This window comes from Anastrepha ludens, chromosome 5 (genome assembly GCF_028408465.1).
Source record: "Anastrepha ludens isolate Willacy chromosome 5, idAnaLude1.1, whole genome shotgun sequence".
Classification (NCBI taxonomy): Eukaryota; Metazoa; Arthropoda; class Insecta; order Diptera; family Tephritidae; genus Anastrepha; species Anastrepha ludens.
The window spans coordinates 29766926-29784754 of record NC_071501.1 but is presented as its reverse complement, the minus strand read 5'-3'; the positions used below and the strand labels follow the sequence as shown (position 1 = coordinate 29784754).

The window sequence follows — 17829 nt, the reverse complement described above, 5'->3', positions numbered from 1 at the left end:
AAGTTGCTTTAGACACTTAGATCCTTTTGAGTAGAAGGTAACTAGTCCTTTCAGTGAGACATTTAACAAAATTTCCCAGGCCTTCAAAGAAATTATCACCTAGATATTTGGCACGGTTTCTTTGAAGTGCAGGACATTCACGTAGGAGTTGCTGTACCGACTCAATTTCTTCTTCATCTCCGCAACTCCTGCAGAATTCTTTGAGAGGTACAGCCATTCAACTGGCTAAGGTGTCAATAGTGCAGTGACCCATTATAACACCTGTGAGGACGCTGGTAGTTGATCTGTTGAATCCAAGCAGACATTTTGTCCTTTCAAGATGCAGGGCTACGAAGGTAATTACATACGCTTTGAGATATGGTAACACCAGTGTGAATATGAAAAATCTGGTACTCTCATTGTAAAGTTGAAAATTTTTCATGGCAGCCTTACTCAGCATGATTTGCCATGCGAAAAGTTTTTATGATATTTACAATCCTTTGTAAGATCAAATTGGGGAAAAAGTGATATTAAATCGTAAAACATTTGGATGCGATGATTTTCTATCACTTTCGACGTTGATCCCACCGAAAGCAATGGGTCGATGAACTCGATTTGACTATTGGAGTTGAAACAGCATCTCAAGCAAATATAGCTCGGTAGGTTTCCAAAATGAATCGTGATCGCGCTTCGCTATAGAACGAATTTTTATAGGGAGATTGAAATTGGTTGTGGTGCTGATACTGCAAGCTCATGAGGTTGCCATGAAATGGAGGTATGCTAGGGCATTACTTCTGCTCAGATACCTTCATTTATTTATTTTAAAAAGTTAAAAAAATACAAAGGTTTTTGTTGACTAAAACGTGCAGAAAGCATTAAAATAAAAATTAATTCAATAATTTAGAAAATCCATTCTTAGGTAAAGAAAAATCAAGCAAAATAGAGTTCGAAATCTCATTGAGTTCTCGAAGTGAACAAGTTAATGGGGAATTTTTTGCGAAATTCGACTGAGGGTATTGAGGAAAACAGGAACATTAAAACGAAGTGTTCTAGGAATGAGGAATTGAATACTTAGCAGCAATGCGAGGCACTCGATTGCACTACCCACCAAGCCATGCGCGAAAGACAAGGAATAGTCATTCTGCTTTCGAGGGACTTAAAGTTAATCAAAAGCAGGCGGAAATCGTACGGAGGCATGGAAGTGGAAAATTGTAGGGAATATTTATGGAACACTTTTTGATGATATATGATGAGGTCTCCAGATAAATGCAGCATATTCAAGCTTTGGACGGGCAAAAGATGTGCAGAGTAATTTCAGAGTGCAGGAATCTGTGAAATGATAACTATTTTAACTAACAATTTTGTCTGCCAGAAATATTTCTTAAGATTGCACGCCACATAATTTGACTATAACTCAATAAGAGCACTTGTCCACTAGTGCAAAGAATTATCAAAAATTGCTTCAAATGCCTGCAGAAGTGCATTGATCTTTATGGACAATATTTTCAAAAACAATAAAGCCGTTTTTGATTTAAAAAATTTACTTTTACTTATCCATTTCAAAACCTAAGAAGCAACCCTCGTACTACTGTTCATTGAGCAATCGGCTGAAAAATACCACTTACTTTGCATTGACAGCAGTAATTTTCAGCTAAAAATATTTCACAATTTTTTCACTCAATATCCTCTATTTAATTTTTATTTAGTGTTATTATAATTTTCACTTCATTGACACGCTCACGCAATAACCCACCCAGTAGACGGTTTTAGTTTCTACTTGAACTACTTATTTGCAATTAAATCTAAACTTGAACTTTTCGCAAGCAAAAAAAAGAAAAAACAGTGTACAAGCCAACAAAAAGTGCCCACGACTAATTTTGAAAATTACAAAATTGTACGTAGCGAGCCAAAGTAGGCGCAGAAGTGCTTGCAGCTTAAAAATTTTGCAATGGCTGTAGAGGCACAACAAATTATCTACCATACACACTTGTACACATACAAACGTACATACGCGCCAAGAAAAATGCCTACTTGGATTGTGTTAGACTTATTTTTTTGTATTTACTTATTTTTATTTTTTTCATTATTATTTTTTTTATAAATCACTTGTTTTTTACGCGCTTGCAGCGTGGAAATCGCTGAGTCCATTACACACACGAGGGAGGGAGTAGCAAGTGAATGAATGCAAATGCATTGCATGTGTTTCGGAATTGTTGCAATATCTCATACTGTTGGGCGTTTTGGAAACAAAAACACAAATGTGAATTGATTGTAATTGTAAATAAAATAAAATAATGAACCTTTATGGCAATGTTTATTAGTAAACATACCAAGTTGTGAAGACAAACAATGGCAAACAACCAAAAAATAGTGGAAAAAATAGTTGTTTTACTATAGATGAACCAACAGAAACTTCAAAAACAACAAATAGGTGTATTTACATCAACACAGCAAACGAAGCGTGTAGGCAAGTGCCATTGCCGTTACACGCACTTACACACACAGCGAGCATGTGCCCCGGTAGGAAAATTTAAAAGTGGTGTATCAAATATCTGATACTGGGGTAAAAGTATTAAAAGCATTGCACCTCATTTTGCTACTCATGTTGCAAGCAGCGATATCTATTTTCGGAGTCTAATTCTAGAATACGCAACTTTAAACTCTATAACATGGCTCAAGAAATTTTAGTAAAATAATTGCAAGTACATTTTAATAATTTCTTTTCTGAGTTATACATGGTTTTGCTGAGCTTTTCGGTAGTTATACAGGGAAAGTGGGAAATAAAATACAACACGCGGACCAAAAACAAGCAAACTCCTGCTTTCTGCTTAGAGGTGTATGTAGTATTTCTATCACTAAGCCAGGGCAGGTGGGCAAGTAGGTTGCTAACTTGTCTGAAATTTTCATGCTAACGAATCGTCAAATTCGTTGTTTCGGACACCAAAATCAAACCCATTTTTAACGACCTCCGCCATTGCATTGGGACTAAGATAGGATGACGCCCTATGCTCCAAGTAGGAGTTGGAGGAACGCATTTGCGAGAATATATTTTTACACTTTAGTCCATATAATATAAATGAATGAATTGCTTGTGGTGTGAAGTACGCTAGAGCGTTTTCAACTTATAAACTAAGTAACAATTTAAATAAATTTAAAAATGCTCACAAAGCTGGCAGAGGAGTGAGCTACTGAGTGAGATGGTGTGGTTTTCTTCGTTTCAGATTTTCTTTTCATTTAGCTTCGCTATTTACATAGTGGCGTAGTCTTTCCATATGAGACTTAGCGTTGAGCGTTCGATGCTAAGGTCGCGTCCGATATCGGTGTTGGGAAGGTGTCAAATTATATGAGTACTTTTATATGAAAAAAAACGCAAGAGACGTCACCACTAAAAGTTTCTTAAAAATCAATGGAATTCTTTAGCTGCTTAAAACTTGTATTTTCTTATACAAATATTCAACGGGCTATAAAACTGCATACTCTAAATGCTTCCAAACATTTTTACAATAATAAAAAATTCAAAATTGAGATGAAAATTTACAGAGTGTTTCTGCATTTTGTACAATATATGTTTGAAAGTATAAATTACATGAAAAGGCTTCATTATCATCATGCATAGCACTTCAGCTCGGTGTGGGTCTTAGCTTCTCCCACAATTTTTCTCCTTATAGAACGCTTTAAATAATGAATAATATTTTTTAAAAAATGTACCAACAAATTTTAGGTTGAAAAAAATTGTAAATATTCAAAAACAAAAAAAAAACTTCATTCGCTCTGTTGTTCGTGTTGTTGGCCGAGAAGCACAAAATACTACTCATCATTTTTTGAGGAATACTGCGGAAGTGACAGTGCTTAATGGATAACGTAGAACCGACTGTCGATGGAATGAAGTGTCACATCAATATGGTTGTTTCCGTGACATCGTTCTCAAATATGTTCCAATGCAAGCCTTGTGCCATTGAAAAACCTTGACTCGTTAATAATTCTCAGCATGACAATCCGATTTTCGACTGTGTAAGGCTTTTGATCTAAATATGGCAATATTCACTATTGCATCGTTATATTTCAGACTCGGCTACAGCCAAGTTCGGCCAAAAAACTTAAGTTCGGTTTCGGTTCAATTTCTATCCAAAAAATTTACATTTTTTTCCTCAACTTATAGTTTTCCTTTTCGAGTGTGGTTAGTAGGCTCAGTGATACAAGTAAGCTCTATATCGATACATGGTGGCGCCAGAAAGATAAAAATGTTGATAAGTAACGATACAAAATTATACAAATATTAAAACTTATCTAACTTCTTTAGATTTTTGAAGTGAAACTCCTTAGGCGTCAACGGACGAGCGACAATGGGGAGTAAAATTTCAAGGCCATGCAACGATTTGGGCATTTTCGTTCCACAAGAGAGAAAAAAGATATAACGTAGAGGAAATGGAGAGAGAGATCTATACCTTATATATATCTTAGATACACTTTAGGCTATTTTTCCTGAATTTTTCCTTGTGGTTGCTAATTTCTAGTGAGAAATAACACTGCCTACTTTTTGGCACTTGTTTGTTGGTGCAAACTTGTAGGAAATATATTTTTGGTGTGGTACTCTTGGCATTTTACTTACCTACCTACCTGACCTTAAAAATCATAATATAAATTGAAAATATTAAAAACAACCGCAGATATTTCAGTTAAAGAAACATATACCAGAATTTTCAAAATATTTTTTTCCAAAATTTTTATTTATTTGTTTTTGTTACACTTAAGCACACAAATAAATCCTTTTTGAACTGTATTTGACCCTAAAAATTAAATAATAAGATCATAAAAGTATTAAAAATAACCCAAGATATTCCACTTAAGTGAAATATATATCAAAATGATCAATATATATTTTTTCAATTTTTTTCTTACTATACCTATGTAAGCATGTAAATAAACCAATTTTTTTAACTAAATTCAGCCTTAAAAAAAAAAAAAAAAAATTTATAAAAATGTTAAAAAGTACGAAATATATTTCACTTAAAAAATATATATGCATAAACCAAAATTTTTAATACATATATTTTTCTCTAAATGTTTAGTTATTTTTTTGTACTTGTGTATCTAAATAAATCAATTTTTATTGAAATAAACATTTTAAATATTACACCTACTTAACTTTAACTAACAAAATCAATTTTGTGTTTAGTGACTTATGAATTTTTAAAAGAATTAACGACAATGCACCAAAAATTTGAATCACTAGATATGAAATCGCTCAATATGCTCATTATCACAACTAATTTGATCAATTTAAAGCTAAAAAAAAACAAAATTAATTTTCATAATCTTGCATTAAGCGCCGACCAGTACCACCTCTAAATGGGCCAGTTCGGCACCAGCTCCGACTGCTACAAGTTTATTATGCTTGTGCATACGCCATAGCTTTTGCCACTGGTCTCGTTGCAATGCTCAGCTCTGGGCTGATTTACGTTCAGCAGTGAAAATGATTTTATTTTTCAATAATTTTTAAGGTCAAGACCAGTAGTTCCTCAGTTAAGGTGGGTGCCACACACGTATTTTACACTTTAGGTGTTTATAATATTTTTATTTTTGTTTACTGCATGCATACGCTTGACGCAGGAGTGCAATTACAGCACGCACAACACAAATATTTATAATTATGCATAATATATTTTTGCTCGTATGAATTGTAATTGAAATTGCGTAGCCACAGATCAGACACGTAGGTGCTGTCGCAATTACAAGGCAACTGTGGTTCAACATGCGGAGTTTTACGTTCAGTAAACGTAGTAATGGTTTTCCCACAACCTTTACACTGCCACTATTTTGAACTTGATGGTTTGATGCGTTGGAAGAAAAGCGTTGCAATAAGTTTATTACTGACTTAAACGATTATGAGGGTTTTCCAATGGAGACCGTTTCATGTTATTCGGTATTTTGTTGATATTTTTCAATCACTACTGCTAAAACACCACTGACAAGTTATGGTAGGTCATTAAGTTGGTCCAGAAATCCATGCTTTGCGTGAGCGAGCAACACAAAATGATAAAAAATGTTTCCTTAAGATCTTATCCTCCAAAACTTTATTTAGTTATCTGGAATTTTTCCCTAAAATAGTTCCACTTTCTAGCGATTTCACTAAGGGTATGAGCTCACTTATCTCCCTCATAACAGCGGTCACACACCTTTCTAGCAAGCCTCCTAAGCCTAAACTAAAACTGTAGTTGAATTTATATATCTGCATTTATTTTCACGCTAACAATTCTTCTGTTCTCGAAGTCTTGTCTTAACAATCAGCGTCATCTTCCGTGAAAACAAACTAATGGCCTAGCGCTTGAATAATGTTAAAAAATATAACTAAGCCCCTTAAGGCGAACACTGTCTGAGCCAATCGGGAAATAGAGCCAGAAACTGTCAAATTTAGTCTATGGGATGTGCTACAGCAGCTAGAAACCGCTTTGGGGGATAAACAATCCACGCATTCAATCTAGCGCAGAAAACCGGTACACAGACGATCTATCCGAAGTTAGCGTATGGTATAACTAGTGCGGATGTATTTGGACCGAACTTTAAAATATCGACACACATGGACGTTTATTCCACAGTTCTTCAAGTTGTTATCTATGGCATAGAAGTTTGTGGCAGATAATGTTTTCGAAAGATTGTAACTTCGAAGAGTATTTGCATCTTGTCAGACAGTTAGGCAGCTTTATATGAAATGCTTATCTTATATAATAAGAACAAAACTCATTGTGGAAAACTTCACCGCTCTCTATGCACGATGAGCAGGATATGACGGTAAGGAGCAGGCGGACTACCTAGCGAAATAAGGCATCAGATCAAAAATACCATGAAGTAGTACCCATTTGTGTGCCTACTAAAACTCACTTAACACCCTGAGTTGATGCGTAACTATCATTCGGGAGTGAGTCAGTTCAAATTTCCGCGCATGAAACAGCGAAGTGATAGAAAAAGTTTTTTCTAATAGCGATCGCGACTCGACAGGCAATGGCAAGTTTCCGAGTGTAAAGGGTAGTTAAGTTTTAAGGACCGCTGTTGATTTTGAATAAAATACAAGTTTTTAGGAAATTATTGTTATGTCTCTTTATTATGATAATATTAGTATGGTTCAGTTACGTATGAAATAAAATATCGGCCAAATGGTTGCCGCGGCCTCGGCGGTACACCTCCAAAGACCACGAAATGCAAATAGTTCCTTATCTAAAGACTGGTTAAGTTATAAGGGCCGGCCTTGATTTTGAATCAAATACAATTTTCTTAAGAAATTATTCTCATTTCTCTTTATTATGATAATACTGGTATAGCTCAATTACGTACAGAATAAAATATTGACCAAATGGCCGCCGCGGCCTCGGCGCCTCACCTCCATCCGATGGTCCAAATTTTCGATGACGCTGAGGCATAATTGAGGTTCTATGCCGTTAATGTGCCGAATTATCTCATCCTTTAGCTCTTGAATTGTTGCTGGCTTATCGACGTACACCTTTTCTTTCAAATAACCCCAAAGAAAGGTGTCGTTGACGTTTAGGTGTGGTACACATTCAACATCGACCCTTGAAATAACCCTTTATTTCTGTCATGAAGAAAAAACCATCGTAAAAAACCATCTGCCGTTCGGAATCGACTTCAAATTGTTTCATTCTCTCCAGAAAAGCGTCAAGTAGGCCCCTAAATCTGCATTGAGAAGTCTTATGAACTCTCACTGTTATACGGAATGTTGTAGTATTTGTTATCATTTTGGCAGACTGATTAGTAGTCGTACAACATTTTTCCAAACTGGATACTCTGGAAACACCAGAGCATATTCTTTGCAGATGTGCAGCGCTCGCAGAACGAAGACTCGTATATTTGGGTAGTGCCACTTTAAATCTATTCATGATATGATATATAAAACCTGAGGAAGTTCTCAAAGTAGTTCTTTCTTTTTTCGATTGCCGCGATAACCGATTAAACGATTTTGGCCGAGTCTAATAAAGCGCGGCTAAGTCATTAGAATCCTCCAATGTACGTCCCAAAGACAATAACAAAAACACAGAAAAAAAAACATTCACATAATGACCGCATCAAAAGGTTTGACTATTCATTCATTTATGTTGTTCATACTACAACAAAAACCATATAAAGCAAAATTTCAAGCTTTGTATAGAACTTCAAACTTTTCAGAATTTCAAAACTTTTCGCTCAGAATTTCTGAAAAGCAAATTTTTATTTTTATTAAATTTTGGTACAATACAGTGCAAGTTTATTCTTCTTCTTAGCATCACACTTCCACCGCAGCACGTTCAGCTTTGCAAGTTCATCTTCAAGGTCTTCGAGTCATCTCTTTCTGGGACGTCCTCTTCTTCGGCTTCCAATAGGGCGCAATTCAACTGCCTTTCGAGTTGTTCTCTCCTTGGGCATTCTAAACACGTGTCAAAGCTAACTTGCCCTCGCAAGTTTAGATAGGTCACAAACCACACGGCTTTTTTAGAATTTTTTCGGGCGGAGTCTTGTGCATTTTTTTCCATTTAACCCATACTCCATATTTTTTTCATATGGAAGAAAACAAACAACACCGCTCCTCCACATTGAAATCTGGCTGCAATTTATAGCACACTTAAGTTCGCCACCTGCACCTCAACACCTAAAAAGTTGAGAATTACCACATTTCATAAGCACCTTTCAACCTCCAACATTTCACTCGTCGCTTCTGATCAACTGCATTATTGCCAATACACTTGACGCTTTAACTTTGTGTAGCTCGACAACTTCCGCTGCCTACATGCGCGCTGCAAGTATGCGCTTGTATGTGTGCTTGCACGTACAATGTAACGCTAACACTCATTTTAAACCAAATGACCGTCTTAGGGCAATCGTGTGTGTAATTGGCAATTATTGTTACTGATGCTGGAGTGACGACTGCTGATGCTGCGCTGACAAAGGTGGCTGGCCATTAAGGTAATCTAAGCTGTAATTGCTGAGTGAAAAGTGAAAGCCTTAATTTGGGTAAGGAGCGAAAATGATACTTACGAGCGACTACTTTTTTCTGTTTTTTTTTTTGTTGTTTTTTTTTTGTTTTTTTTCTGTTTTTTTTTTTTTTTTGTTTCTTTTTTGTTTTCTCAAAAATTAATAACAATACGCAAAACAGTGAAAGAAAAAGTGTGAAAAGGAAAACGAATGCAGTAATTAGTACTTTACTCCTGCTGGCTAAGTGATTAACATTCACAGCTAATCCGCTATGAGTTTTTATGTGCGTACATAATTCGGTTTCCAACAAAATTAGCAACCTTTACTTTTTGACAGCTTTTAGTTTTGTTTACTTTACTTTTGAGCATTTCGACAAATACTTTTAAATGCATGAAATTCAGAAAAAAAAGCATCATCCATTAACACAAATATTTCCGCATTCGAAAAACAAAGCAAAGGATTACCGTTATTAACGTAAAGCGGCTATTTACTTACGGTTACATACCACAAATATATGCATACCATATGTTAAGGTGCCTTACCACAAAAAATTGGAATCATAAAATTTTACATTTGAAGACTTCCGCGAAAATGTTGCGAAAAAATCAATTAATTGAAGAGCGCATCCGAATCTTGACTGATTTAGACTTGTAAGGTACAAGGTGGTGCAAAATTAATCACTCGATTGAAAGACTTATACTTTTTGCAAACGGTGCCGTACGTCAATCATATTTGGCACTTGTGAACTGGAGAGCTGCAGTATACATTCAAACAGATAAGAAGTACGAAAAAACCGAAATAAAGATTTCCATCACTCGAAACGTTTTTTATTTTTATTTAGTAAAAAATGTGTTGACAAGAAAAATTGGATGATTAATTTTGCGCTATCTCGTATAAATGGAAACGTATTTTTTCGCGCTTTTCAATTCTTCGAAAACTAACCAAATTGCGTACCAATTTTTTTTGTTTTTTTCGCTATCTTTATATTCAATTTTTTTAATAAAATTTTTTATTATAAATTTGAATTTATTGTTATAAAATTTATTTAAAAAAATTTATAATAATATTTTATTAAAAAATAAACGTTTTTATGCAGGCCTTTTAACATTTAGCTCTTCTATCATCTGAAGTGATTTTTTGCAAAAAATATTTTTAAAATCTAATTTTATTTATAAAAAAAAGCTCGATCTTCAGAGATATTTTCAAATATATCCAGCTCACGTAAATTTTAATAAAAATGTTTCAGACAAATATTTAAATTTACGTGAGGTGGAAATTTTATACGAAACTGTCATTATTTTCAACATTTTTTTTTAAATATTTAAAGGGTCTGCAACCTTTTATCTTAAACGTTCAAAAATCTTAAGAGAAAAAAATATTTTTAAGGCCCGTTTTTCGGAGATATTCTCAAATAGGTCCAACTTACGTAAATTTTAATATTTGTCCGAAATATTTTGCGAAAGGCTTAAGATATATAAAAGTTTATAATTTCGTTGGAAAAACAGTACACATTTTTTTATACGTAGAGTGATGCATCCTAATATACATACATACATTTTTGCACTTATACATTTGTAACAAATGCCTGCCAAAATATGAATGTTAAAATATATGCACTTATTGCCGCTGCAAGTGAGATGTGAGCGAGTGACGGTCAATTCAATACCACATCTTTGCAAACTTTTTCGCACATTGCATGGCTGTTAATTGTGTAATCACTTTTCGATGATGCACATTTCGGTGCTCATACATACATGCATATCATACATACATACATACATATGATACATAATCTGTAGTCAAATTTACTAACTGTGGATTACTTTACTACCAGTTTGCTTCGCGACTGCTAGCAGCTGCTAATTTTAACATGGCAATGCCCTAAGAGAGGTCTTTTTTCAGCTTATCTTTCGGTTTCCTACCAGTTAATTAAGTGCAATAGTAATTCCTTACACTAACATCCTATCAGTTAACGAGCCAACTAATCAGCCACTGTATAAACGTCAATCCATTTAATGAACTATTGTACCTCTGCTCAGTATCATACTAGTTACCAAACTAGTTCATTATATACGCAAAAAAGTACAATCCAATTTGTGGCGAAAATGTCTTCTTTTGAACGAATTGAACAAATAGAAAATATAAATAAAATTTATTTTAACTTTTTAATGGCCCACAAATATTTAGTATTCCTGAAGATGACTTCTAAGTGAAGTCAAAGAATCGACAAATAAATAATAGAAGTAATTTAATTTGTTTTTTATTGGTCTTAACCGGCGTTGACCTCACATAATGAAAATTTGAAAAGATAATAAAAATTAATAAATGTGACCAGAATTATTTATTGTAAATTAAAACGTTAAACAACATTACCGCCTATCTTAAAATATATTTTTCGCAAAAATAAATTTGTTTTTAAAAGCCAGAAGTTTAAGTGGGTCTAAAGGCCAGAACTTGGAGCATTTTTTGACGGTGAATAAAAAAAGCTGTTGATATTTTTACCATCCATTTTTTTATCATTTATTTATTAATATATTAAGAGCACACAAAATGAATTAAACAAAAAATATCATGGAATTATGCGTCCTTGAAGTGGAAGGGTAAAACAAAAGGCAGTGTCCTCGTCGTCACGATTTCTACCCTTGTGGTCATCTGAAAAACACGATGACAAATTCTTAATTAATATGAATGTCATTATCGTATGACGCAGAAAAAAAGAGAAAAACTTTATTTTCATAAAATGGCGGCTACTCAAAAATTAAGTTCGATTTTCCCCTAATTTTTAAGCTTTCTCGAATTGTTTACACATATTAAAAAATTGAAATTTCCAGTTTTTCGTGCCTCATCCGATAGAGATATAGGTATTTAAAGAATATTCATGATAAACTTCAAGCAAATCGGTTGATTAGAACTTGAGATATCGTGCCGACCGTATAGAAAGGAGTTGTTTCGAGAAAAACACGTTTAAAGTTCGACGTCCGCTCCAACCAGTCTAGCTGTCGCGTCACTAAAATAGTTGTAACTTCGAAAATAATTTGAATTGAGAAAAATCCTTTTAGGGAGATATTTTTGAATACTTAAACTATCGAATTTTGGAAAAAACAATTCGATTTTTTCAAATTTCTAGACTAGAATACTCGCTTAAAATTGAATTCTTCTATTCAATTACATTTTCTCTTTCACTTAAATGCTTATCTATCTCACTATACTTAGCTCTCTTACAGTTTATTCATCGCACGCTCAATCTTTGAAGTAATAATAAGTTGCATTTTTAAGACTCACTACGCACTACTCCACTAACATGCAACATTTCTTGTCTGCTCAGCCTTCTCCGAATCAGGCTTGAGGCCGTGTTTGTAAACCTGTATAATATGTGCCTGACCGAAGGTATATTCCCAAAGAGGTAGAAAAAGCAGCGTCTAGTATTATTACAAAAACCGGGAAAGCAGCCGGATCAGCCATCGTCATACAGATCGCTATGTATCCTCGATACCGTTGGGAAGGTATTCGAAATAATATTAACCGAAATATTACCGAAATATTACGGGAGCATCTGGAGGGGCCAGGAGGTCTGTCAGACAATCAGTTCGATTTTCGTAGAGACAAATCTACTCTTCACGCAATAAGGATGGTAGTTGATTTGGCCAAAAAGGCTGTTAGTAAATACAATGGCACCAGAGCGACGAAAAAGTGTGCAGTTATAACATTAGACATAAAAAACGCATTTAATACGGCCAATTGCGCAAATATTTTGAATGCACTTAGCAGCTTCTCAGGGCCAAAGTATCTTATTAGAATCATCCGCAGCTACTTAAACCAGAGATCACTGCACTATGAGGGCCCAAAGAGCTACAGCGTGACAGGTGGTGTACCGCAATGATCTGTTCTTGGACCAACCCTATAGGACGCTATGTATGATGGCATTCTTAAAATCGAAATGCCCGCTAATTCAACCATAGTGGGATACGCCGACAATATCGCACTGGTGGTGATTGATAAGGACATAGACAGATTGCAATATGTATGTAATGATGCCATAACAAGAATACAAAGGTGGTTGAATAACATCAGCCTGGAACTAGCTGTCCAAAAAACAGAACTGCTGCTGATCAGCAGAAGCAAGCAAGAAGAAAAGCTGCCAATATCAGTTGGTGGCCACGATATAGAATCCCAGAAGGCTATAAAATATCTTGTCCTGTACATTGATACAGACTAACATTCAGGGAACATCTTAAAGCTGTTAGTGTGAAGGCGACAAAGATTAACAACGCACTTATGGGCATGCTACCGAACTTAGGAGGACCGCAGGGTGCCAGGAGAAAAATCCTTTCCACTGTGACAGACTCCATAATGTTGTACGCCTCTCCAATCTGGGCTGGAGCAAGAAAGTGCCATTTTAAAGAACTACTGCAGGTCAGTAGAACAAGTGGGTTGAGGACCGCATGTGCCTATAGAACGGTGTCGGACGATGCAATCTGCGTTATAGCTAGCAAAATGCCTATAAACATCCGGGCAAACTTACAGAAGAGGTTATACTGCTCGCAAGGTATCAAGCCGACAGACGAATTCAAACAAGCAGAACGTTCTACCTCAATAGCTGACTGGCAATCAAAGTGGGACCAGTCATCAAAAGGCGCATAGGTTGATCCCACGGATTAACGAGGGGATCTGTCGGAAACACGGAGACGTTGATTTCTTTCTAACGCAACTATTAAGTGGACACGGATGTTTCCAAAAGTATCTGCATCGCCTAGACCTAGTTGGTATCCCTTATTGTCCAGAGTGCTTGGACGAAGAGGAGACGGTCGAACATGTGGCCTTCTATTGTAGTAGGTTCGTTAAGGAACGCGAAGACCTAGCAAGAACAACTAGTATGTTTCTGACTCCCATTAACCAAGTTCCACAAATGCTTGAGTCGAATGAAAAATGGAGGGCAGTGCAAGTTTTTGCAACTCGAATTATCGTGGAACTTCGCAACATTGATTAGAGGCGAAGGAATGACGCGAGACGAACGCGGCAGCAACCACAACTATCGCATTGATAAAAAGCAGCAAGACGAACAGTAGACGAATATAACTGACGATTGAGCTTATTGCTCACGACGGCCTCCAGACGTAATTACCAAAAGGGTATCCCTGTAGGATGAACCGTCGGACTTGAGGTGCTTTCCGTGGCGTTAAAGTCCCACACTGACTAAGGCTTTCGATTGCTTTTACACCTCGTAAAAAAGAAAAACAAAAAAAGGCTTGAGGTCTTTGGCATTGATGTCTTAAGAAGCGAACGCCTTGGCTCCTTGTCGCCACAATATCTACTCAGAAATTCTTCGGAGGTGGGGTAGATATAAAACAAAAATTAAAAAGCGATCTCGGGAAAGTACAAAGTACTTAATTGTATCTGAATGCCGTACTTGCTAGTTTTCCCGACAAAAAAACCTTTCTTGTCCTCATTTTTCACATTGTCAACATTTGAAGCTTTACTATTTATGGTAATAGGAAAATATTTGTGTTTTTTACACCTCTAATTGATCATGTTTTGGTGAAGTCCTATGTTGCTAAGTGGCATAATAAAGGAATTAAAAAAAATATAAAATATAAAAAAATTGTCATTTCGCAACTGGTCATATTCTAGTCCCACACGAACTAGTACGCATTTTTCCATCAAGCAACAGTTCATGAACTATAATATTTGCTGAATAATTTAGCTTTTCACTGCTGAAAATCTACATACATACACTCATGTATATATACTCACATGCATTCATACATGTTTACATTCATGTACCCACATACCCTCACATGCACGAATATTTCGACGAATTTTTCCACGCACAGCAGTTGACATAGCGTAAAATCGTTGAAAAATGTTTTTTGGAAAATTTTGTTATTTGCTTGGCCTTTTATGTTTGCAATTTGATATACGAAAGAATGTTGCCAATTCATTGTAATAATGTTTTTGGTTGCAGTTGCAATGAATAATCACTTAAGTAAGTGAACAAAACATAAATTCCACAGAGTAGTTAATCAACTAAGAAAAAAGAGTTTAAAACTAGTTTTCGTATGAAAAGCATGTTTCTGAAATAACTGTATGTAGGGGTTGCACTAACTTAAAAAAAAAATTATTATAATAAATAATTTTTTTAATATTTTAAACGTTTAACCGTTTCAAATCAAAAATTGTTTTATAATATATATTAGGATTTTTCAGTAAGAGCGTTTCAACTTTTGAACTTTTTTGAATAAAACACAAACGGTTTGACTTTTTTAACTAATTTTTTTTTATTATCGAGTTTGAACATATACATTTAAGCATGAAATTCGATTTCTTTTGCATGACTCCCGCGTGCACGTTTTACGAAGTCCAATCGTTGAACCCAATTTTCGACCATTCTTTTGCATAAATCGGCCGAAATTCCAGCAATTTCGCGTTCAATATTGGCTCTGAGCTCACAAATCGTCGCCGGCTTGTTACTGTAGACCAATGACTTCACATAACCCCAAAACGGGACGGCTTGTTAAATGGACTGTAAAATGGCCGAAATACTCTTAAAGTAGCAGCAACGATTATTTTCATAAAAAATTTGCACGATTTGCAATCGTTGCTCAAGTGTGTAGCGTTCCATGATGAAATGTATACTAATGAAGTTTACAAATGACAAGCGAAAAATAAAAAATATTGCGACGTTCGCCCTCCCTATCGGAAAAAAGTTGAAGCGCACCTATTGAATAACCCTATATTTTTAATTATTTTTAAAGTTGATTTGCTGTTATAAGCTTGAAGTTATCTAAGTGCTTAGTTCCAGCTAAGACATAAATTTAAATATTAATCGCAATTATTTCTTTTCATTTACAGGTAATTTGACACATCTGTATATACAACCGAAAATATATTTATATTTTATGAGTAAGTATGTATCAACAAACCGTTAAGAACTCTTCATTATTATTAAACATTCTTTTTTATTAAATGGTAACCATTGTCATATGGCAAGTCTTGGTTTTTAAGTTTTCTTTAACAATCAAGGGGTTTTCATCGCTCTATTCCCATATGGTCCCTTTCGAATTTGCCGAAACAATTTTCCATTGCCTGTTTGTTAACAGGTACTTCGCTTATGAACATCTGTAGAAAAGTGCAGAAAACTCTGGATATGACTGACACTTGATGCTGTGCGAACGGGCTATCGGTAAACCCGACCAAGTCTGGTATTGTCTTCTTTACCAGAAGGAGGAAGCTTGATGGACTCGTTCTGCCTAAGCCAAAAGTAGTCACAATCCAGCTATCCAATGAAATAAAATATCTTGGAGTAATCTTAGATAGTAAACTTCTTTGGAAGTCACACGTTGAAACAAAGACATCCAAAGCACTGACAGCCGTCTGACAGCGCAAAGGTCTTTGGGAGAACGTGGCAAAATCCTATGGATCTACACAGCTATAATAAGACCTTTATCAGTGGTCTGGATGAGTATACTCTCTTTCGTGGGAGTCAGGAGGACCTTCTGGAGATTATAACGCACTGTGACCATCTGTTGCACTGGAGCTTTTCCGACTACTCCAGGCCAGGCATTAGATGCTCTGGTTAGTCAACTACCACTTGATATTTTCATCCAAGGAGAGGCCTTGTAGGCCATCTGGAGGCTGAAATACAATGGGAATTGGACAACATTAGACAACAGAGTAGGCATAGACTTCGATCAAATGATCCTCTCCATGTCCCTTGACTCCATACCATTTAGAGTTGTGTTTGAAAAGAGATACAGTGTGGGGCTACCAGAGGCTGAATTGTGGTCGAACTCTAAAAATGAGCCCGGTAAACACCATTTTCGCATTTTCACGGATGGCTCCAAGACCGAACACAGTTCCGGCTCTGGTGTCTACATGGAATTTAGCGGGACAAAACTACACTTTGCTCTTGGAATGTACGCATCTGTGTTTCAAACTGGGGTGTATGCTATTCAAGAACCAATGAGCTTTGTCGTAGAAAACAGATGGAGAGTCAAACCTGCTTGTGTCTGCAGCGACCGCAAAGCTGCGCTCATGGCCTTAGATTGCCCTCCAACCTCTTGAAGAGTAGTTGAGTCCTGCAAATCCAGGCTGAGCTATGTCGGTAGACATTGTTTTTTTTTTTTGTTTTAGGAAGGGGAGGATAAAAATGTCAGAAATATTTGAGTGATGCCGTCGCGTCAATGATATGTGGGCATGCTCGCACTAATGGATCCCGGTACACGTGGGTATCGTGGGTACCGAGATGTCTGACTCTTTAGCTAGGATGTGCTCTGAGCCCATCTTCTTTGGCCCGGAGCTTTTCTGTCACGCTCTTCTGCAGCCATTAAAGGCACGGTTAGCAAACAGGTTACTTCAAACCACAAGCGAGTTTGGCTGAGAGAGGCTGCAGATGGACAAAACTGATGTTATCTGTCAGGTCCGACCGACTGTCGCAGATCCTCCTGTCATTAAGCAGAAAGGACTGTAGGCAGCTGGTTGGACTGATGTCGGGCCACCTTCTATGGGCGAAGCACATGAAAAATGTAGGCATCTCAGACACTGAGCTCTGCCCAGCATGTGGAGAGGAGGATGAGACGGCGCACTACTTTCTGTGCGTCTGCTCGGCCTTCATAATTAAGCAGAAAAGACTGTCACACTTTCACACTTTTCGCTTTCTTTATCACTTGCCATATTTTTGTAAAAAATTATAAACCAAGCTGAAAGTATTTTATACTTCTAAGCATCTTAATATGTCTTAAAATATGCATTTTATATTTAAAACCAATTTTTTCTGGTCACCTTGATCACCCTAAGTCAACTATTTTATTGCACTTCTGTCTCCAATGCTCCTTGTGCTCCTTGTTGCTCCACCATTGCTTGCATATCAGCGCATAATTCTGTCATTTACCTCAT

At 36.1% G+C, this 17829-nt stretch overlaps 1 long non-coding RNA gene across 1 annotated transcript in view; it reads left to right on the top strand.

Annotated features, from left to right (window-relative positions):
• Window positions 1–16728, top strand: part of LOC128864376 (uncharacterized) — a 73164-nt gene extending 56436 nt beyond the window's left edge. Inside the window, exon 3 of the long non-coding RNA XR_008454676.1 lies at window positions 15787–16728. This is a non-coding gene — a long non-coding RNA (uncharacterized LOC128864376). The remainder of the gene's footprint in view (window positions 1–15786) is intronic.
• Window positions 16729–17829: the final 1101 nt, after the last annotated feature.